The sequence below is a fragment of the Haemorhous mexicanus genome, chromosome 1 (genome assembly GCF_027477595.1).
Source record: "Haemorhous mexicanus isolate bHaeMex1 chromosome 1, bHaeMex1.pri, whole genome shotgun sequence".
NCBI lineage: Eukaryota > Metazoa > Chordata > Aves > Passeriformes > Fringillidae > Haemorhous > Haemorhous mexicanus.
Window position 1 is genome coordinate 64,745,085 of NC_082341.1, and position 21,684 is coordinate 64,766,768.

The following is a 21,684-nucleotide window of genomic DNA, read 5'->3' on the forward strand; positions in this document are numbered from 1 at the left end:
CACCCAAGTGCTCTGTCCAAGCCCACAGGAAACTCCCATTGGCTTCTACCTTGGAGCATCAATTCTAAAAACTCTCCTCTGAAGCCTCTAACTTCCCCACCCTATCCCTCTCTATTTACTCTTGCCTCAGCACATTTCATTAAACCAGTGCCATCAATGCAACATTCCAGGTACCTGCACAAGAGCAGCATTCCAGGTACCTTCACCAGAACACAGGTACAGCCATTCCTGCACAGGGTTGGAGGTGGGACGCGACAACATGGAAGGGGGTTCAGTTCTAAGCACAAGCAGCCCATGGACCAGACCATCTACTTTTTGTGAAGCACCTCTGCCCAAAAAGATGGGAGCTGGGAACACTGACACCAGGCCTAAATGCCAACCCTGAGCCCCAGCTGCAGGAAAGGGAGGGGGAAGCTTCTTGCATTAAATTACAGGTCTGAGCATCAGTGACAGTAACCCCAGTCGATGAAAGTTTGTAAGAACCTGCCCAAGCACATACATTTTCATTCTGAAATAAAGAGAGCAAATTTGGAAGCATAAAGGTTTTAAATTGTTGATTGGAAGATTTGCATGTAGACAGAGTATTGTTTTCTTCTCCTGGCTCACTGGGTAGCAAAACAGAAAAATTATGTGTAATTAAATGGAAACAGTATCAATTAGCTGTGATTCTCCAAGCTGTGGAATGAGTAAACCAATGAGGAAAGACTGTTCTTGTCCTCTGGCAGCCTCTTCATGTCAAGATTATTCTGAAGATATCTTAAATCCACTTAAGCATGAACTATGCAAACAAATTTTAAAAGAAATCAGTGCAGGTGGAGGGTTATTTACTAGCCAGCATATTACTCAATCAAACGTATCCTGAGGAATTAACTTGATTGCCAGTACTTGAGCTCATTTCATTAACATTACTTCTTTGTCCTCCTTGAGTTATGCCCCTGAAGTTTAAATACTAATCTAGATAGGGACAGGCTTATCTTTTACCACCATAGAAAGTGGTCTTTGGGTCAACACTTTTAGGTACTCCTAGGAAAAGGACACACACAAGGACAGCAAAAGTCAACAAGTTACTGTATCCAGTACACACAAAATCCTGAGCTTTAAAATGGTCAGGCAGACTCCACAAAGACATTGCACATAAGTCCCATTGCACAATAACAAATTCTGGATGAAGTACTGTTTTATTATATACTTATTTTCCCCTCTGTGATATTGTTAAGTCAGAAATTGCATCACTTAAATCTAACAATAAGAACAGCTTGCTTCTTATAATTTAAAAGTAGTATACTGAGTGCACAGATCAGCAAAGATTAATATTCCTGGTTTATATTAGTGTTTCACACAAGAACAGAGTTGGACCTGAATTTGATGTAGACAGGTTCTTCCAATAGTTCTCATTCCTGAGAATAATTGCTGACACATGAAGGAGATAATTTAATGCTTTTTGGTGGGAATCCAACATCTCAACTCAGACTTCTAGAAGACAGACATCCACCAAAACACCATCAGCACATTGTTCTTCCATCTTTTTTCATGCATATTTTTAGGCTCAGCACCAAAGGGGCAGAAGTACATAGAGAACACATTTGCCAAAAACAAAAGGAAAAAAAGAAGTCACAACTTGACTGAGTCACCATTTCAAGCCATTTCATAATACCATGACATCTCTGCAATAACACTGATTTTTTCCTGTCCCAGGAATGATTTGTTTTGGTTTGGTGGTCTTGAGAGCTTGATATCAACACACCCTAACTAAAGTTTTTCTTCTGAGCAAACAAATGCATCTTGCATTCTCTAAAACCTCAGGACTAGTCTGCTGCTGCCTACCTGGGGATTTTTGGGGTATCAGGAGTGCACCTTGGAGCTGAAAGGAACAGAAACTGTGTGTGGCCAAGGGGAACCTCTTCTACACACCAAGGTTAGCCCAATACCGTGTGTCCTGCCCATTCTCCTCCACGGTGTGACCCTGTTGGCCTTCCTCCAGGCAGGGAGCATGCCACCTCCATAGCACCTGCCAGCACCCTTTCAAACTATTTGTCAAGTAGTTATTTGTGAATAATTCTTTTAGTGCTGACACATTTTATAAGTTGACTGAAAATAATTAACAAATAGGGAAAAACATACAATTGTGAAGTAGAATAATTTATTGCTAATTATTCTCTCAGGTCTAAGAGAGCTGCTGACCTTCTCGATACATATCTTTTAGTTAAATGAGTACAAACAGATGCTGACTTTCATCAAAACAGCACTGATAGATTTCCCGAGGAAACACAAATGAGGGTGTAAAGACATAGCCAAACATATCACGGCCAGTCACACATTAGTCATGAAGAGCATTTTCCAAAGTGCTTACTTGGTTCTAATGCTCTGTGTTTTGGAGGGGAGGAAAGGGCACATCACACCTCTGACAACTCAAGTGCAATGGTCTTGGAGATGAGCAACTGAAAACCCAAGGACATAAAACAAGTGGGTATTTCAGATCATTTTATACATTGTTTTGCACTTTTTTCTTTTTTTTTTTTTTGTCAAGACAGCTTCTGGACCATTGTTACTCATCATTTGCATCAAGTTTTAAGCTAGGGACGGCAAGAACTGTGAGTTTGAAATGTGACACCACACATCACAATTTAATGAGGCCTCTAGGGCTACGTGCAACACAGCCCCATTCCCCCTGCACGTACAAACACACTCAGATGGTGAATCAGAACGGAGAGCATCTTGCAAAGCACCCCAGGGCTTTATTTAAAGCAAAAAAACCCTGCGATTTGTCAAAGACACTACAGCTCCCTGGGAAGAATGAGATAGTCTTTCTTTGCTCATGGAGACTTAGAGATCCTTGTCAGGAGTGGAAAATGGAATCGTTCTGGTTTTTAATCCTGAGCAGCAAGCCATTTTAACAGCAAGGTTTCTACAAAAATCATTTTTCTTGACCTGAAAGGGTACACACATACAGCCTCCAACAGATGTGAAAAGCAGTTAAGTCAGTATAGATGCTCCATTCAAGGCCTTCCTGAACAGAGATGCCAGTGCTACATAAAGACAGGTATTCATAGCATCCTCTTAGAGCAATTCCAGCCATCCAGCTTGGACATTATTCACAGGAGCTAAACTCAGAAACACAAGTTTCCTCTGCAGTCCCTGGAGTGAGGAGACTGACCAAGCACAGCTGTGACTACCCACGCTATACTAGAGTGGGATGGGCTGAGTGAGGACCACTGCTCCCTGTCAAGAACTTTTTGAGACACAAGTCAGTGTCCTGTGTGCAACAGACCTCCCACAAGAAAGCCAGCTGAAAACAGCTAACAGGCTACAATCAGGCACCTTAGGCACCTTTGAAATAAAATGACCAAAACATCATATATACTTTCCCCTGGTTGCTGAGGTGAAGAAAGAATCAGAATTACAATAATAAACTTTTGCTTTTAGTGTTGAAGGATGAACTGACAAAAACCCTCAGTGCAAATCCAGATCCCAGTTTCCCTCTAAGGCTCCCCAAAGATGTATTTCACCTACTGCTCATGCACACTCAAACTTAAGAAGCTGAAAACTCTAACTTTGATCTTGCATAGAAGTCATTAATTACAGAAGGGAGACTAAGCTTCATCTTTCAATTTTCACAACCCCATCTCTCTGTTGGCTCTGCAGCTATGATACACACGTAACCTGCAGGTGATCTCTGGTTTTCCACGCACAAACTGCCAGCAGTACTTGCTGCCCTTCATGATGAAGGTTAGTACCAAACTCCGTTCATTACACATGGAATCATAGAACATTAAGGGCTGGAAGGGGACCTTAAGGATCATCTAGTCCCAGCCTTCCTGTCATGGACAGGGACACCTCCCACGAGGCCAGGTTGCACAAGGCCTTATCCAACCTGGCATTGGACATTGCCAGGGATGGGGCATTCATAACCTTCCTGGGCAACCTGTTCCAGGAACGAACCACCCTCATAGTAAAGAATTTCTTCCTAATATCTATCCTTAATTTCCCTTCTTTGTGTTTGTGAATATTCTGACACTTGGAAATTTAAGGCCTTTAACATAGGATTTGTATGTCCCACAAGACACTGTCTTAAGTGTCAGCAGAGCTGTGGTAGACACTTCTTCCTACCTACCACGGTGTTGCACATTGTCCACAAAGCCCAGGTTTTAAACTTCTGGAAGGTTTATTTAAGAGCCTACACCACTGCCTGTGGATCAGAAAGAGTTGGAAGGGCTGGTGACATTATGAGACCCCACAGCTCTCTGATGGCTGGAATTTCAATTGTTGGGACATCTGGAAAAGGTAATTTTTGTCTATATCACAAAGAAAAGCAAACAAAGCCTTAAGGCTTTCATTATTTGACCCCACACATCATTCTGATTTTGGGCATTATGTAACCAGCCTCATCCATAGGGGTTTAGATCCCCTATCCAGAGCTCTGCTGACCATGATATTTCAGAGAAAGATAAGAGCTAAAAAACCAGGAGAACAAATTCCCCAAGCTTGGAAAACCCCTTACTAGCAAGCATGAATTAAGTTTGACATCCATTCTGCAGGCTGTGGCCCAACAGGAATCATAGCACTCTGCCACATGAGAAGAAACCCTTCTTTCCTGAATATCCTCAGAGATGAAGGAATCCTTGTACCAAGAAGTAGTTGCTGAGTTCACATATAATCTTATTGTTAAAAAAATACACTAAACAAAAAATGAATCTTTTTTTTTTTCCTCCTTTTAAAGCTGCAAGTGAAGCTCTCCTCTGCTGAACTGCTCCTCTATTTGCACTACTCAAATACCTGCAACACCATCTCTCTTACCAAGATTAAACTCAGGGAACTGGCAGGGACTAGACAGCAGCTCTTTCACAGAAAAATAGCTCTGGAAAAGGTGTCTACATCTTCCAAATATAGGTGCTTATATGGAACGATCAAGTTATCCCTCAGTGGATCTGTTTCTGATCCACTGAAACACACAAACCTCTTTAGATTCACTTCATAAACAGATAGTTTCTAACACCCTCATCATTTTGCTGACCTTCCCTCAGATTTTCTTTGCACACCAGCACTGATTCTACTAAGAGCTCAGAGATGGACAACGGTCATTTTCAACACAAACTTGACAGTTATAGGTAGGGAAAAAAAAAGAAAAGAAAAAAAGAATATCATGCAGATAGAAAGTTAATTTCTCTGAAGGCATAATATTTATATGACTATTTGCCAGTTTTGACAACAAAGTCCCTTTCACAGTGTAGGTACAAGTTATCATCCACCACGGTCAGAACATTAGCAAGCAAATGTCTGGATTAGCACATCTAGCTGGAACAGAAGGAACTGCATTATGAATTCCAAAGGTAAAGAAAAGCCCAGAACACCTGAGCAGCACAAGTGCACACAGCACACTGTACTTTGAACACCAGCCAGTAAGACTACATTGAGCTGAAGCACAGGAAGAACCACAATCTTACTTTAAAGTAACAAAACAAAATCCAGCATGATTTGTAACTCAGCAAGTAAAACACAAACTCCTAAGTTGAAGATAGGGCAGAAAAACATGCAGGAAAAAGTGTCTCCTACCGAGGGAAAAATACCCCTAGAAACAGTTTATCAGAAATGTGCATCTTCCTTTACTACCCATTTTAGCAAAAGTATGAAGGAGGAAAGCACTCTATCAACATTGCACAAACTTAAGAGAAAATCAGTAAATCCTTTAAAAACAAGCTCTTACCTAAGACTTTTCCCAGAGTTGGTCTACTTCCTTCAGGCACTACACAGAAAGCCACCTCACATTCTGCAGCTAGTAGCAATGAAGCTCCTTTACAAATACCTGTCTTGCTCTCTGTAGAGTTTTGTGATCCTAAAATAGTGGTCAAATGGAAACAGCTGCAGAACTGAGGGAATGTTGGAACTAACATGCCTTCACCCTCCTTTCTCCTTGGTTTTACCTTTGCACTAGAAGATGCAAGTATTTGCAATGCTTGGTCTTTTGAGACTATTCACTTTTATTTTACTTTAAAATTATATTGCCCCATGTTACCTTAAATGTTCTGTTTGCATGTTTCTTCTTTGCATCTTAAGAGGCCTTGGAAGACAAGGCTAAATCCCATTTTTGCCTCCATGTAAAGGATGTTATCCATGGGGAAACCACATTCAGCTTTTCTAGTAACAGGAGAGAGAACATATGAGGAAGGGATTTGGAGAAAGCTGGGTCTGACCAAACCTTGGTAATTAGTGAGGCTTGGGACTGAAGATAAGAAACAAGGTCTGTGGTGGGAGATGCAGGTGGGAAGCTGAAAGTAACAAGCTTTGGCAGCTGGAAGGAAACCCAGGGGATACAAGGGTCAGGCTGACCATGGCCCTTGCAGAAAGGTCTTTTCCTGTCCCCCCAGCTTTCCATTTCTCTAGTCTCTGTGACTACTTTCCTTGCTTCCATTCCTTTTCCTCCTATTCCCCTCCTTGAGAAAAAACAGAAGCTCAAGGGGTATTATTTTGAAGTACTGGATATCAGCATTTGTACATCTTTTTGCTGTCAACTCCTTCAAATGCTTCCACCTCCTCATGGCAATGGTCAAGTGCAAGGCAGGGATGGGGTTCCCATCTGGCTGGGGCAAGGCAAGCAGGTCCTTCTGTGGACCACAAAGACACCACACACAGCTTGGGGACTGTACCTGTGATGGTGAAAGCCATGCTGAGCCAGAGAGAAAGGAGGGCAGATAGAGCCAAATATGTCAGGACTGCTGGGGAATCAGCTGTGCCTCAGTGAGGTTGGATTCTGCTCTCTATTAATAGGCCACCAGCTTCCTGCTCCTCCAAGAGTCAGAGATGCTTTGAAGTAAAATCAGCTTTTCCGGGGACTGATCAAAATAGAAACCCAAGCTGCCTAAATCTGCAATGGAAATTTCAATCAACATTAAGTTTTTAAATAAAATTTGGACTCTATTCTGGTTCAAAATGAATTGAATAAAGAAATCAGATACACAAATAAGGCTTTTGGTCAGCTTTGGCTTTACATTCGCTCTAATAAAACTTCCTGTAAAATGAGCATTAACTCTAGGAGATCCCAAGTCCTCAGTCATGTTGAGACACTGCCAAAGATGCCAGCAGTCAGCCCAAAGAAAACAAAGAATAACTCGAAATTTTGTTCAGGTGGAGACCCCGTCCTCCAGCTCTGACAACTCCCAGTCGGCGAAAGCCGGCCTCCCGAAGAGTTAATGCTCAGTGGGCCAATAAAGTGTGATTGATTCATAGATAACACACTGCTGCTGCCTCGGGGAGAGGGACGAAGCCATCTCCAGAGACAAGAGAGGCAATTGTTTGCTGTCCCTGGTGCCCGCAGCGTGCCCCGCGGTAACCCCAGTGCTCTGGAATACTCACGTTGGTTATTGCGGAGCGGGGTGCAGAGCTGTGCTTTCCCATGGCTGCCACTAATGACTTGCAGCTGTTGCTAATCCGTGCCTCTGATTTCCTTTGATTGCTGTGTGTATGGATGCCTGTGGTAAACAGGCATCTGCCAGGTGCCAGCACAATCAGGGGGGAAAATATAAAAAGTTCCCTGTTTCAAATTCAATGTGACATTGTGCTTGTTGAGAGGCAGCCGTTTAACTATTTAAGGGGAACAGTTTCCTGGGCTCTTCACTGGCCTCCTGGCTATGTAGGAGATTCTCATGCATTTTGGTGACAGCAATCTCCCAGCCCCAGCTGTAGGAAATGGCCATGGGGAGAAGCTGGTGTCTACAGGAACTGTCCCAGCCATATAACATAGCCTGTGACACAGGAGCTTGGCTCTGCTATCCCAGAAAGCAGGGGCTCTCTGGCTCCACTCATTCCTCCCTCCTCAGGCACAGCATCCCAGAGCCTTAGAAGGACATTTGTTCCCATGTGAACACTCAGGCTGACCTCAGCCAGCTGCCCCTTTCTCCTCGACGTTCTCTGCTCTCGCTTTGTATTGCACAGAAAGGCAGTGAAACACCTCAGCTCACAGATCCAGGCTAAAAAGAGTGGAGCAGAGGCTTCCCACAGCCCATTAGGAAAATATATGTCTTGATGGAAGCCAAGGCTAATATTAAATTTTACAGCAGGAAGCACAGGGGTCTCACAATAAGAAATGTCCCTGAAAGTGTTTCCCCAGCAGGATGCTGTAGCCTGTTTCTAGCACTAATGTTTTGCCTCAGCCCCACAGCCCCTCCAAGCAATTTCTCTGGGCATTTCTGATTCCCCTCCTGTCACAGCAGCCAGCTGAAGATGCCACACAGCTGCTCCATGCCTCCATCCATCATCCTTCCTCCTGGTAGCAGGTAATTATTCCCAGCTGTTCATTACCCAAGACCATCACACCTGACCCATATTGTTTGCCTTTCATTTGCACCTCGGGTACAGAAAAGAAATACAGAAAGGAAATCCTCAGAGAGGAACTGATTATGTGCCAGTGCTAGAGAAAAGGGGTATCCTGCTCTCTCCAAAGCTGCTTTTGTGGTTCCTTTCCTTGGGTTGCTGCTTACTTGTGCAGCAGTGAACATTTAAGGGGCAACAATAAGTCAAAGGGGCAAGTCTACTGGAGCATTCATAGGTGTCCTCAGCATTGGCTCATCCTGCTTCCCTGCGTGCTGTGAGCAGGCCTCAGGCTCAGGAGAGTGGGAGGCTCTGTGAAGCACAGCAAAGGATGGAATCCTCACAACAGTGCTGTAGAAAAGTCATGAATATTGAAATTCAGTACAGTTTCTTTAAGTCTTGTTCTACTCCCTATTAGAAAGAAGGAGGAGCTCAGCTTAGGAGAGGCCAGTGATGTTGCACCTGAAAAGACAGAGGGTACATGACTGCAAGAGTTATGTTATCTTGAGAGTCATAGGTGTGTACTGGCATTTTAGACCTCCTTCCCACTCAAAAAAAGAAGGCTGAAAATGAACCATGTATCCAAATGTGCACACACAATTTCTACAGCCAGAGCTGTTCACCTTGGCTACCAACTAACAGCTAAGAGTTATTTGGCTCAAATCACTGTCATAGCTGATACCATCCCTTCAATTCTGTGCAAAGTGCTAATTCTAGTTCCCTGCAGATAGATGACCGGAATGGAAAGCTGAGCATCCTACTCTCCTAAAACAAGGCAAATAAGGTGCCTTAGAAGTCTAAGGTCACTCAGTTAAAAAGAGAGGGCTCAGAGACCCAGGATGACAAAGGAAGTTGGTGAGAAGCTGATCCAGATGGAGAAGGAGAAAAGCCCTTCACCAGTGTGCCACAGTGCACAGCCCATAGGAGAGGTGGAGAATGGGGTTTTCGAGGAAGGGGGCAAGTGAAGGGAAATGGGGGTTTTGAAAAAAGAGGCAGCCTTCTAGTTGTTTGACTGCTAGTGAGTTCAGGGTGACACAGCCTTGCACTTGGGAGTTGCCATCTGACTTCAGAGACGGCTGAGTTCTCTATCAGCCTTTTTTCCTCCATGGAATAACTTTAACTTTTAGCTTTGGTCATTATGTCACAGTTGGCTGATGTAGAAAAAGCACACCAATTTCAGTCACTGAACAAAAGAAAGCAAAAAAGCCCTCTAGCAAATATAATGCACATCCAAAAAGGTTTTTTTAGCTTAAAGACTGGGTGATTTGGGGCTTGGAGCTACACTGGCCCTCAAGACTTCTGCCAAGGAGGACTGCTCTTCCCCTTTTAATCAACACTGACACTCCAGACTTCCTCTGGGCTGTAGAGCAAGGCTCTCCACACTCCGAGTTCACGGGGAAGGAAGATGGACATTGGCAAGGAGCAGCAGGGTGAAGGTCGCTGCACCTCCCAATTAGCCTGTCAGCTCCCTGCAGAAAGTCACATATCCTTGTTCAGATGTGGCTGGGGACTCAAAGGGACAGGAAAGCTTTACATTTCACCACTGAGACTCCCAGAGGTCTTGCCAAGTACTTACCAAGCTATTTAGAAGGAAAACAAGAGCTCGTCTGGGCTTCTCCTTTGTTTCAGTCCTGCTCTGGGATCAGGCACCTGAGCTGGCAGCTGCATCTCGTTCTAATGACACGAGAGAGAAGGGGACATTCATGCTGTCAACCCTGCTGGCATATCCTGTTTCTGTAAGTTCACATCTTGTAACTAGCCTAAGCTAGTCAGCACTGTGTTTTTCAAGGAAAAGAAAAACATCTGAAATTTGGCATCAAACCCCTCTGGAAACTGGCCATTGCCTAGGATGTAACCAAGCCCTTCAGCTTGGCTTTCATTGCAGCAAGATTTCCCAGGAGGAAACGTACAGAGGTCCAACAGCAAGGAGTTTTCTTAGGAGTTAAAGTGTTGCAGACCTGGTTTCTGCAGCAGTAAAACCCCCAGACACGCCACCAATCCCTCTCAAAAGCCATTCACAGACCCACATGACCTCTGCTGGGAGCACATCTGTTATCAGCCTCCCCCAAGCAAGGCAGGCGGGTGCCTGAGGACCAGCTGGATGCCAGTGGCAGTGAGCAGGCTCTCCCAGGCATCCCTTTCAGTGTGACAGCAGGCAGCACAAAGAACAGAGGGGGCCCAGGGTCCCAACCCAAGCACGGTGCTAGTGATGCCAAAGAGAGATACCCTGCCCCAAGGATGGCCTGTAGGGTCACTTCCCACAAGGGAAAGTTGAGGATCAGACCAGGCACAGAGTCTGACCCTGCTTCCCTACATGGATTTGCAAGGTTACACACTCTGTCCCCTGAGCAGTATTTAATCTCCAGCACCAGGTCCCAACGATGGCAACAGCCACTTTTACAGCTCCAGCCCCCACAAAATAATAGAATGGGGCAAGTGCCTCACAGTGGACGGATGCACTGCTCAGTTTGCACTCTAATCTCTTTCCACCATACCTAGGAATGGTTAAGAAGATAAAAGAGAGGCTGGAAACTGTTATTGTATCAAAGCGGATCTGCAGTATCCAGATTTTGTTCGGTTCTGTCGTATTCTCCTCCGCTGGCTCTCTATTTTTAAAATCTGAGTGACAAAAAATAAATTACTCTCGACCTGAGTGTGAAAAAGAATTTTCTTTTATACTGGAATCTTAACTTTATCTGATAATGAGACCCAAGTAATTTCCTTGAGTTTCAGCTGCAGCAAGTAATGAAACAGTGAAATCTTTCTTTGCTGATTAACAGTATTAGGCTTCCAGGGAACTGAAGCAATTCTCCAGTCTCAGGGAACATGAGACATTTGCAGGTAATCCTAACCTCATCCGTGTCCCCTCTGACTCCCCAGCCTCTGTCTCACTCAATATGTCAGATTGGCAGCAATGCAGCAGAACATAACTTCCCAAATCATTAAACTGATTTAAACCTCTTGGGGAGAAAAAGTTTATGGGATTTGTGTTGTTGTTTTCCAGGGCTTCAAATCCTTAAGGGACATGTTTCAAGATTTTTTTGTCGCTAGGAAAGGAGGCCTACTTGCTCTCCCTTGATATTTCTAGCTGTGTCCTCTCAGCTAAAGTACACAGAAACTCAAGGAGAGACTTTCCATTAACTTTAGCGGGCTCTCAAGCAGTAGGATTATGGGGTTTAACTTTAGTGAGCTCTCAAACATTGTTTTAATCCAGAAAGAAGTATATCTCCCTATAAACTTATATCTGCATTCAGGCTGTGATATGAATCCACATCTTCAACATATAAATTACAATTTGATTATTATGTAATTATAAAATTATCCACATTTTAATTATATAAATTCCATATCTTCTCTTACAGGTTTTCTGATACATCAGCACGTATGCCAAGCCTCAGGACTTGCACTTCACAGTGATCAATCATCAACCAATCCCCAGTTTTCTTTCTGCAGCCAGGAGACCATAGGCAGTCACAGGCAACAGCAGCCACGTTTTGGGAAGAAGTAAAAGTGCTGTAACAGAGACCAATTATGACAATAACCCATAGCTGTGTTACAGAAAGAATAATCTAGACTCTTTTTAGAGAGGCTGTTTGGAAAATAGCTAATCATTTTGGTGCCAAATGGGATATAAGCATTTGGTTTCCAAAGGACACTGAGTATCTGTTCTCTGGCAATAAGACATCTCTGCAAGTTTCACAGGCTAGCCATTTAAAAAAAAAAAAAAAAAAAAAAAAAAAGGGGCACCCCAAAATTTATCAACCACTAGGCTGCAACTAGTTCTTTTTCAGAGATGAGAAAACGATGCGAGATGATGAAGCAGCAGATAAAGCTTCCAGAAGGGCTTTCTTTATTTCCACAGGCTGTAACCTCTGTGCTGGTGCTTGCAGACCTGCTGCTCCTGGTGCCTGCACAGCATAGGGTAACTGAGGGTGACATTAATGCTCAACTCTGTGGCAACCACATGCCTGCCTACAACTGAAGTCAGTTGCACACACTCGTGTATAAGCCTACTATTTGGGTATTAATTGAATAAGCTTTCAGAAATAGTTTAAGCAAATTAGTTCCTGATACATTGCACATCTTGAGCTTTCCATTTGTGGCCTTTCATTCATAAGCGATCATCCACAGAGTGAAAAGAAGCACACTTCACTCTAATTAGGGAGGAGCTAATTATCCTCCATCAATTAGATCCTACAACACTTATCTGTAAACAGTTGCTGGAAAGGTACATAACAGATTAGTGACTGAAGACCTAATTAATAAGGAATAATGAGCTCCTTCCTGCAGGAGATAGAGGAAATGTGCTCTCGCTCCTTGAAAATGCCTAGTGATAAGAGCCATAAACCAGACCATAAACGTGGCAGGAGTCACTTTGTACATAAGACATTTTGCTCATTTTTACATCCAGTGTGCAGCCTGTGCTTTCCCAGCCTCACTGTGCAGCCATTCCACACCACTCTGCCTGCCACCAACAGGGTCATGCAAATAAAAAACAAAGGAAATGTTGGATTTCCCAGCTCTTATGCCTCATCTGCTATTTGTACTTCTTTTCATTAAAATAAATACATGTATTTTCCTCTGCCTATTTATAAAAAGGCAGCAGTTTAGATTTTTTTGTTTTCCTAACTGGCTTCACATGTGATTTTTCCTGCTTCCACCCCAGCAGTTTTGTGCTGCTCTGCTGCAGCCACTGGCAGTTACAAGTCCCCATCTCTACCTATCACATAAATCCCTTTGATTTCTAGGTCTTGGCTCCTGGTGCAGTTGGATGCTGCTCTCCTGCTCGGTTTCCTCTTTCTTTTGCATCAGGATAGCTTACCATTCTGCTTTTGTTAACAGCAGTTTCAGTAACTGACAGTTCATTTCTCTCCAGGATTATCTTCCCAGAAGACACACACTTACCTGTTTCCCAGGATTGTTGACGTCTGCTTTTTGAAGTTCATTACTCTTTTTCTTCTCCTTTCACTCCCTTCTTTCCCCAGAATAGTGATTCTGTTGTTTCATGGTGGCTTTCACTCAAATTTCTTTCTAACTGTGGTTTACCTCCATCCATTTGTCCCTTGCAGAGTCAAATTTTAAAATAGACACTGCTCTGATATTTTCAATATTATTAAGTCTGAGCTTGGATCAACAGGGAAGTTATAAGTGATGCTCTGGTTTTTATGCACCAAGGTGTCTCACTGAGATGTTTCTCTTACACTCTGTCCAGTGGAAGAAACTCCTCAGGTTACAGTAAAACCAAATAAACCTGGATTTCTTTAAAAGTGCATAACTCTAGCAGTATTCAGTTTAAAAATATCAGGTGATACATATTCTGCAGATAAATTATATCAGTCAATGAGAAATTCTATGAGTGTCCTACGAAAGCTGTTCTTACCCACATCAAAAAAATGTCTAACTTTGAAGCCTTTGAAAAGATAGGGAAATAAATTATAATTATTCCTGAGGAATCACTGACAGAGGTTGCATAGAAATAAAATCGGGGGGGGGGGGGGGGGGGGGGGTGGGCAGGAATTAGAAAAGTTAAAAAGCAAAGAACTCAAAAGATCTCAAAAAACCCAGAAAACACCCTCTTAGTGGCTGGCCTCTCCTGCTAAAGAATCTCTACTGGTGATTATAACAGTACAGATGGACAAATATTTCTAAGATGGACCTGGTCCCAGGCTGCTCCAGCCTTCAGTCCAAGAAGATTTTGTAAGGGATGAGGTGACAGAAAGCCCAGGTATGATCTGGCTGGGAGGGGAAGCAGCAGCAACTTCAGCCTGTTCCTCCAGCACATACAGGCTTTACACACCTCAGCATTTTCCTGGAGTCTGTGTGTCCTGCACAGCCAGGAACAGGCAGAACTGAGCAATTGTCAGGGGTTTATTGCACACCAAAGTCAGATATACTGAAGCTTCAGGGTTTTGAGGAAGGAACACATGACAGAGCACTAATATTTTTCTGGAAAACAGAAACTGGTCAGAAAAGACAATATTAGAAAGCTGCAGAGGAAATGGAAAGAAAATTTGCTGCTCCTATACACAGCAATTTGTTCCCTCTGCTCAGGATGATGAGCAAGGCCTCAGCTGGAGCATGGTCTCCAGTTCTGGGCTTCACACTGTGACGAAGATAAGAACTAATAGTAAAATGTTTAGAGTGCCACAGAAACAATCAGGTCTTGATGGGATTACTTTATGAGAAAAATTTGTTTGAACAACGCCAATTTATTCAGAGGAGAGAGAACTGAGAGAAGTGGGGTGAGTTTGAGAATTAAGTGTTTTATCCAAGGAAATCTGTTTCACATACTGAAAACAAGAAACAGATCTCCAGCAGTACCACATTAGGGAGGGGAAAAGCCAGGTAAAACAATAGGTATGGGATTAGTCTGACTAAACACAGGCATCTCTGCTGTAGGCATCTTGAGTTGAAGAAACAAACATCAGTGAAGGCTGTGAAGGTGAGGCTCTTTTTGTCCTCAATAAATGACTACAGTCAAATTCAGCTCCACTGAACAGAGACTAAACGTCCATTGAGCATCACGGCAGCCAGGAGTGCTGGGTCAGAATACAGAGAGCAAGGGAAGTCTGGTTTCATTCTGGAAGCCTGGAGGAGGTTTCCTTCCAGTCAGAGACCAGAACTGTGACAAAGTCCACTGCAATAGATACAGAGCAGCTGGAACTTCTTGGGACTCTCTCGTAACTCATTCATCAGTTAAAAGTAAAACTTACATTCAAAATACTTTTAAACCAAAAAAGTGCCCATGTGTGCCAAGATGTACTTGAAGGCAGCATTTAACAAGCATCTTACTAATAAATTAATAAAGTAAACTTAATTCACTGTGAATATTTAATAGTAATACATACTATACTTAGCTATAATATGAAAGAGTAAAATAAGGTTTCAATGGGAATGTGTTTGAGAGTGTTACTAACTCAGCAGAACAGGGAGTCTTGGAATACAGAAATTTTATCAACCAACTGCCTGCTTGGGTAGATCCTGCAGACATCAAATCAAACTCTAAGAAAGCCATTCTGGGTAGGGCACAGAGAAACCTAAGTAAACCAATACAACAAGCCCCTGGTCAATTTGGGGCAAATCCCTGTTGCAGATCAAATCCCCAGCACTCAGGGCTACCTCTGTGTTTTCCAGGTCCCACAAGGCACAGCTGAAGGGCGCCAAGGCTGAAAGAAGAATTCTTGCTCTGGACCCAGCCCTGGCAGTTCCACTCACCCAGCTGTTGTACCAAGCCACCACCACAGCTGCTAAAGAGCCAGGACCACAGGGATTGGCACTCTGGCCCCTTGCAGCAGTGTCCCAGCTGCTTCTGCAAGCATACATGGCTTGAAGGAGGTTCAAGACATGTGTGATCTCTGACTCTATGGGTTACCTAAAGAAATGCTGAATTCCAAAACATTTTTAATCCACACGGGGTTAAAATCTAGGCTTGTCAAAAGATTTCCCTGGGCAAGACCAGCTCCTTTTTCAATTACCCAGCTCAGATACTGTCTGACAGAGCCCAGAAGTGCAGCTCCCTTGGGACAGACAGGGATGACCTGAGATAAAGCTGATCAGATGAGTATGAGTGATTAGGATTACCACATCAGGAATTTGTCCATCCTTACCTACCACAAGAACTACTGGACAAACCTGATGGCAAACCACCATTACTTTGCACCTCAAGGGCACTGGAAGCAAAGGCCAAAATAATTCTCATTTGTGTGAAAGCAAGCCTGCCTTCAGATGCAGGAAACCTCAGTGAAGAGGTTTTCATTAAGCATTATTGTCCAGATAGAAGCACGGATTCTTTAAAAACATCTGCAAGGCATCATAGCCCAGTGAAGAGATGAAAGACAGACTCTTGCCACCAAATCAAACAGAAAATGGAACCTATGTGGATGCTGTTATACTCTAGCTGCTCTTCTCACCCCAGGAATGCTCCAGCTGGGAATGAATAGATTGCAGCGTTAAAAACCAAGGTGATCACATCTGTTTTATTTCTGCATGTATCCACCACTAGGAGCCCTTGCATATCTCCTCCTCTGGAAAAGCCTGCCCTCAGTTAAACCCCTCTGGCTGAGCACAACAAAAATTACATACTTTTAAATCAAACTCTCTGCTTGAGGAGTTCCAGCCCAAATGACTGATAAGAGATGATAGCTGAAACTTTAAGCCTGTGATTTTTCCTGCCTTAGCATCCAACACTCAGCCTGGGGGCTTTAGGTTTGATACATAAACTTCAGCAATCTCACTTAGGCTTCTTGTCCAACTTATATCTTCTGGGATGCTTTCAAGACAAAGCCAGGCCAATTTTTTTTAATCCATCTATTTAATTCAAACAATATCAGAGGATTATAGTTTACCCACGTGCTTACATGTGTTTATCCAAACTCCAAAAGACACACACAGTTTTCTGCCTGCCATGCAAGTAAAGCAAAGCACTTTCTCAGATGTTTTTCATCAGTTTTACAAGGAGTGCTGAGGTCCCAGTTTTTGTTCTCTGGTGCAGCTGGCTGTGAAGTTGATCTGAATGTTTGCCATGTGTATGGTTCCTAGCACGAGGAAAGGCCGTGAATGGGACTTTGTACATAATATAACAATTCTCTTTCTCCTCTGCCTCAAATGTTACTTGACTGGAGTAATTTTCTGATTTGGTTCATTGAAGACAGCTGGTCATTTCTGCATCCTCATATGTACTGGGGGTAAGAGAGGATAGAGGGCAAGAACTTGAGTGTTATCCCTGCTAGATCCTGCTTCCCTATCCTTATTCTAACAGAAAGTAAAAAGTAACATAAAACAGCTCTGGAAATGTAAGGCACCTGAATCCTTTGCAAGGAAGATATTGCAAACATTAGGATTTTACATCACCAACATAAGAGTCTTACGAACTATCACCTAATAAGTTTGGGGTACGTACTGCTGCTCTTGCTATGCCCTGAGCCCAATTACTCATGGCTTTGTTACACCATGACTTTGGGAAAGACATTGCATCTGGATTTGGCAACCTAAAAGGATGGAGATTGCACCATGTGGCTCAGGAAAACTGTTCCAAGAGTAACACCCCTAGTTACAAACTGGGCCTGGTTTCTAGTCTGGGCTTGCACTGTATGAGCTGGATAATGCTCCACAAGAGTCTTTTCCACTCATAGCTTGCCAATACTAAACCTGTTGGGTGCTACATGCCCAGAGTTTGGTATTTGTGGGCTAAATTCCTCCAGATGGTCTCAGCAGGACAAGACAAAGAGCAAAATCCTTCCTGAGTAGTGGCCCTTTGTCATCAAGTGTGACCAATGACACCTCCACTGCTGCAGAGGACACATCTATCCTACAGCACCCAAAGTTCTACCCTGCCCCAAAATTAATGTCCAGGTGTGGTGTGGCCAGATGTTTTACGAAGCTGGCCACCTGATGGGAGCAGCAAAGGAAGGTTGCAGTGGCCATCCGAGCTGGCTGTGCCCAGCAGCAACTCTGCTGCCCCCACACTGCAGCCTCCTCAGCCACAAGCCCAAAAGCTTACAGCTACATCTCTCCTGCTTCTTACTGGGGACAAGCTGGGGCAAAACAGGGGCTCATCAAACCCAGAGGGACTTTATTAGTTATGCAGAGCCATGGGACATGCCCAGGAAGGGAAATTTTGGCCTGTCTACACGTGGCAGGCGTGGAAAGGGCATGTGCCTCACCTTGTGAAAGTCACTGCTCTGCTTTTTGTGTACTTTTCACCACCTCAGTTTCATCTGCACTCCTCCAGGAGTTTTTTGACTTTACCTCTGTCCAATTTTTACCTCTCCAGTGATCAAAAAGTATAGCAAACCTATCACAGCAAAGATAGATTCACCTTCAGAGCAGGGAAGTACTTCACCACCATCCCCTCAGGAGGCTGTCTGACCCACCAGCAGCCCCAATTCACCTTTCACATCCCCACCTGAGTGCACTGTCAGCTCCTCTGGGGTCACACACACATCACCTTCCTGTGTCCAAACAAACCTCCTGACTCCAATGAAGGGGACTGTCATCTCTAATTCCCTTGTAACAGTCTTTACAACATTATAGATGGATAAACACATTTTTAAGGCCATTACACATTTGCTCAATTTTTAACAAGAGATCATTAACCTTGTTTTAAAAATACACAGGTTGGAGAGCAGTAGTTTGAGTGTTACATTCCTGTTTGGCTGCTTGCACTGCCCTTGGTGCCAGCAGTTTGCATCTTATCAAGGATTTAAGCTCTTCTGGGATGATGGCAAGGTTTTTTCTGATGGCTGAAAGCAAGGGTCACTCCAAGTAATTACTACAGCTGCCCCCAAAGACACCAGCAGCACCAATGATTTATCACCGTTGGCACCACGGCTCCCTGAGATGCCAGGGAACAAAAAGGACTGAAGGAATGGGAATGAGACACCTGCAGTATTTCAAGGCATCCTGTTTTCAGCAGCAGAAGACCTCTTAGTGGGTCTCCCTGCAAAGCTTCAGCCTGGGAGGAAGGCACAGAAAAAGGGGATATAAGGAAAAGTCATTGTGTAATGTGCAGCTTCCATCACAGACCTTTCAAGAGGCTGTTTGGAGGTGGAGGGAAGAAGCCTGCCAGGTGATAACAGGATGCAAAGGTGGTTCTTGCCAAGGGTATTTAGAGACACAGGGCATGGTCTGAGTACCCATAACATATTATACTGGGATGAACGGGCCACAGCAGCAGCAAGCACAAAGGAGCTCCAGGAAGCTTTCTAAAAATGTTTCCAAGGTAAAAATACTATCTTCATTGCGGTTTTATTTTGAAGCAGAAAAAAGGACTTAAGTTTTATAGTGAAATCTTGGCCTAATCATAATTTATAGAAGCTTCTTTAATTTCTGTAGAAAATGCACAGATTTTCACCTGTAAGGCCAAGAAAGTCCAATTAGAAGTTAAGATTAATTGCAGTCCTATTAATTTTCTAGAGCTGGGAGGGCCAAGATTTATGTGATCCCTATAAACCATTTAAACAATCCATTAATGCCCTATTTCTCTGCTTTTCTAGGTCTGCCTTACACATCTCCATGGGAAAAAAATATTTTGGGTGGTGATCCATCATTATTAGGGGAGTCTGAAACATTTGAAACCACAAAAAAAAAAAAATTTCCCCTTTTTTATTGAGATCACTCCAGATTCATCAGCAAAGTTTATCTCAGGGTCTCCTTGCCCTGTCAGGGGCATTGCCAGGGCACTGTTCCAAGGAATGAGCACAGCCAAGCAAAGCCAGCCTGCTCCAATGCAGAGCCACAGTGCTATGGAAGAAAAAAAAAAAAAAAAAAAACAACAGCTTAAATTTTGCCTCAAATCTGGGAAGAAACCTTATTCCCTTATTCAATAACAAATATGTTTCATGACTGATAACCCACCACAACCTGTATCGGCGTGCCGGAGCTCCCGCGGTTGTTCTGTAGGAGATACAGGATCCAGACACCAACCGTGGTGTTCCAGGATTGTTTCCCCCCGCCGTTCGTCTTTGCCAGCTCAGTGGCTCCGCTCGCAGCCCGGCACTAGATCCAGGCTTTTTTGGACATTTTTAGGTACCCATGAACGTCACTAGATGGCAGCAAGAAACTGCACTTGGTCACCCGATGGGCATCTGCCCACCTGAGAGTCCCCATCGGCTCCCCCTCGCCTGCGGGCGTATTAATCCTTTTACCCGGGACACCAGGGATACAGCTTGCAGCCCACCGCAGTCGAGCAGCTTTACCAACCCAACAGCATCCTTACCACACAGTAAGATCACATGGAGAGAGCCTAAAACCTCCCAAGTTTCACAATGCAGGCAAGTGTTACATTTCCAAGAAGCTGGAGGCATGTTCCCATTTCCAAATTCTCTTCAAGCCCTTTGTATCACGCCTGCCTCACATCCCTTTTTGCTTTTCCAAGAGTGAATGTTGTACATCCAGGAGGCAGAGAGGGATCTGCTGGAAAAGGCCAGCTGCATCCCCAGTCCATCCCAAATCAGGACCTCCAGCAGGAAATGCCTCCTCAGAAGCATCTTTCCTGCCCTGGCCCCAGGTTTCTCCAGTAGATGCTTTCTCAAGCTGTGCTTACAGCAGCAGGGGTCACACACACTTGGTGTCAGCAGAGTGCTCTGTGCTGTGCTTTCTGAAAACCTTCCTCAGTTACCAGATATCTGTCTTTGGCCTCCCATCTCCCCTCACTATCTCTTTCTCTTCCCCTCTGATGGAGCAGTTTTCTCCCAATGATAATTTGGAGCAGCTTTTCAGAGTGTTCTCACACACATTCACTTCTTCAGCTCTAAGGTCTGGGTTTCTTTCATCAACATCTCTTTTGCTTTATTTTCTATTAAAGCCAACATTTTATATAACTGTCCTGATCTGCATGACAGAACTACAGACTCTGCCTGTCCCAGCTCATCCCTCTGTCCTGACATACCTACAGAGATGCCCTCCTCACCTGCCTGATGGGGTGGAAGGCCAGAGAAGAGAAAATAACAGGAATAACCCATTGGATTTGCGCTTCATTCTCTTTTCAATATTCACTTAGAGGGCATGGACAACTTCAGTCACCCACCTGACCATGCACTGTGCATTTCCCCACACCATATCCCATGACAGCTCCTCTCAGGGGCCAGAAGAGTCACTCTTATATCCTGCTCTTGTCACCACATTGATGCCTCCTATCCAGGGGTAGAAAGAGCAACATGGAATAGAATCTCTAAAATGTATGACAACGGGCTCAAACTCTTCAGTGGCAGAAGAGCAAGGAGGCTGCTCACAGCTTTGCTTCCTCCTGCTTTATTTCCCACACAGAGGCACCCAACTGTGCAGCTTCTCAAACTGTGCACCCCTCATAAGCCTCTGAAAGCAATGACAACCAGCAGCCACTTGGAGAGTCTATTTTAAGGGCCTTCCAGTGCTGCTCAAGGGAAGCTGAGGGGTTGTACTGGGGTACATCCTCTGTCACACTCCATTTTTCAGCTTGTTCTTTAGGTGAAGATGACAGGACAGGTTTGAGGTGACTCCTTTGTCTCCAGCAGCCCAGTGCTAATGTTCATGCCACACAATATAAACCACATATCCCCTGTATTTGCCTCTGCAAGCTGCCTGACTCTTCCTGGGAGGGCCCAAACCTGCCAGCAGCAGCCTTGAACCCCTCCTGAATCAGGCACAGAAGGTAAAGAGGAGCACACAAATTCCCCAATCTCGTATTCATAATAATCACCTTTCAGCCCCTTACTGGCAGAAGGGGAGACCATGAGCACCTCTTACCAGAGGAAGGCTGAGACCTGACAGCCAGCCAATGCTCCAGTTACAATTCCCCTTTGACATCAGATGTATTTAGCATCCTGTGCACATAATCCCCCCTTTTTCATCCTCTCCCCAATACTCAACCCCTGACACTTATTCCAGACTCAAGGAAGCCCATAT

The 21,684-nt window shown here is 44.1% G+C and overlaps 1 long non-coding RNA gene across 1 annotated transcript in view; it reads right to left on the reverse strand.

Annotated features, from left to right (window-relative positions):
- The window catches only part of LOC132325436 (uncharacterized), a 111,966-nt gene extending 101,914 nt beyond the window's left edge, over nt 1–10,052 (reverse strand). Inside the window, exon 1 of the long non-coding RNA XR_009485946.1 lies at nt 9,878–10,052. This is a non-coding gene — a long non-coding RNA (uncharacterized LOC132325436). The remainder of the gene's footprint in view (nt 1–9,877) is intronic.
- Nucleotides 10,053–21,684: the final 11,632 nt, after the last annotated feature.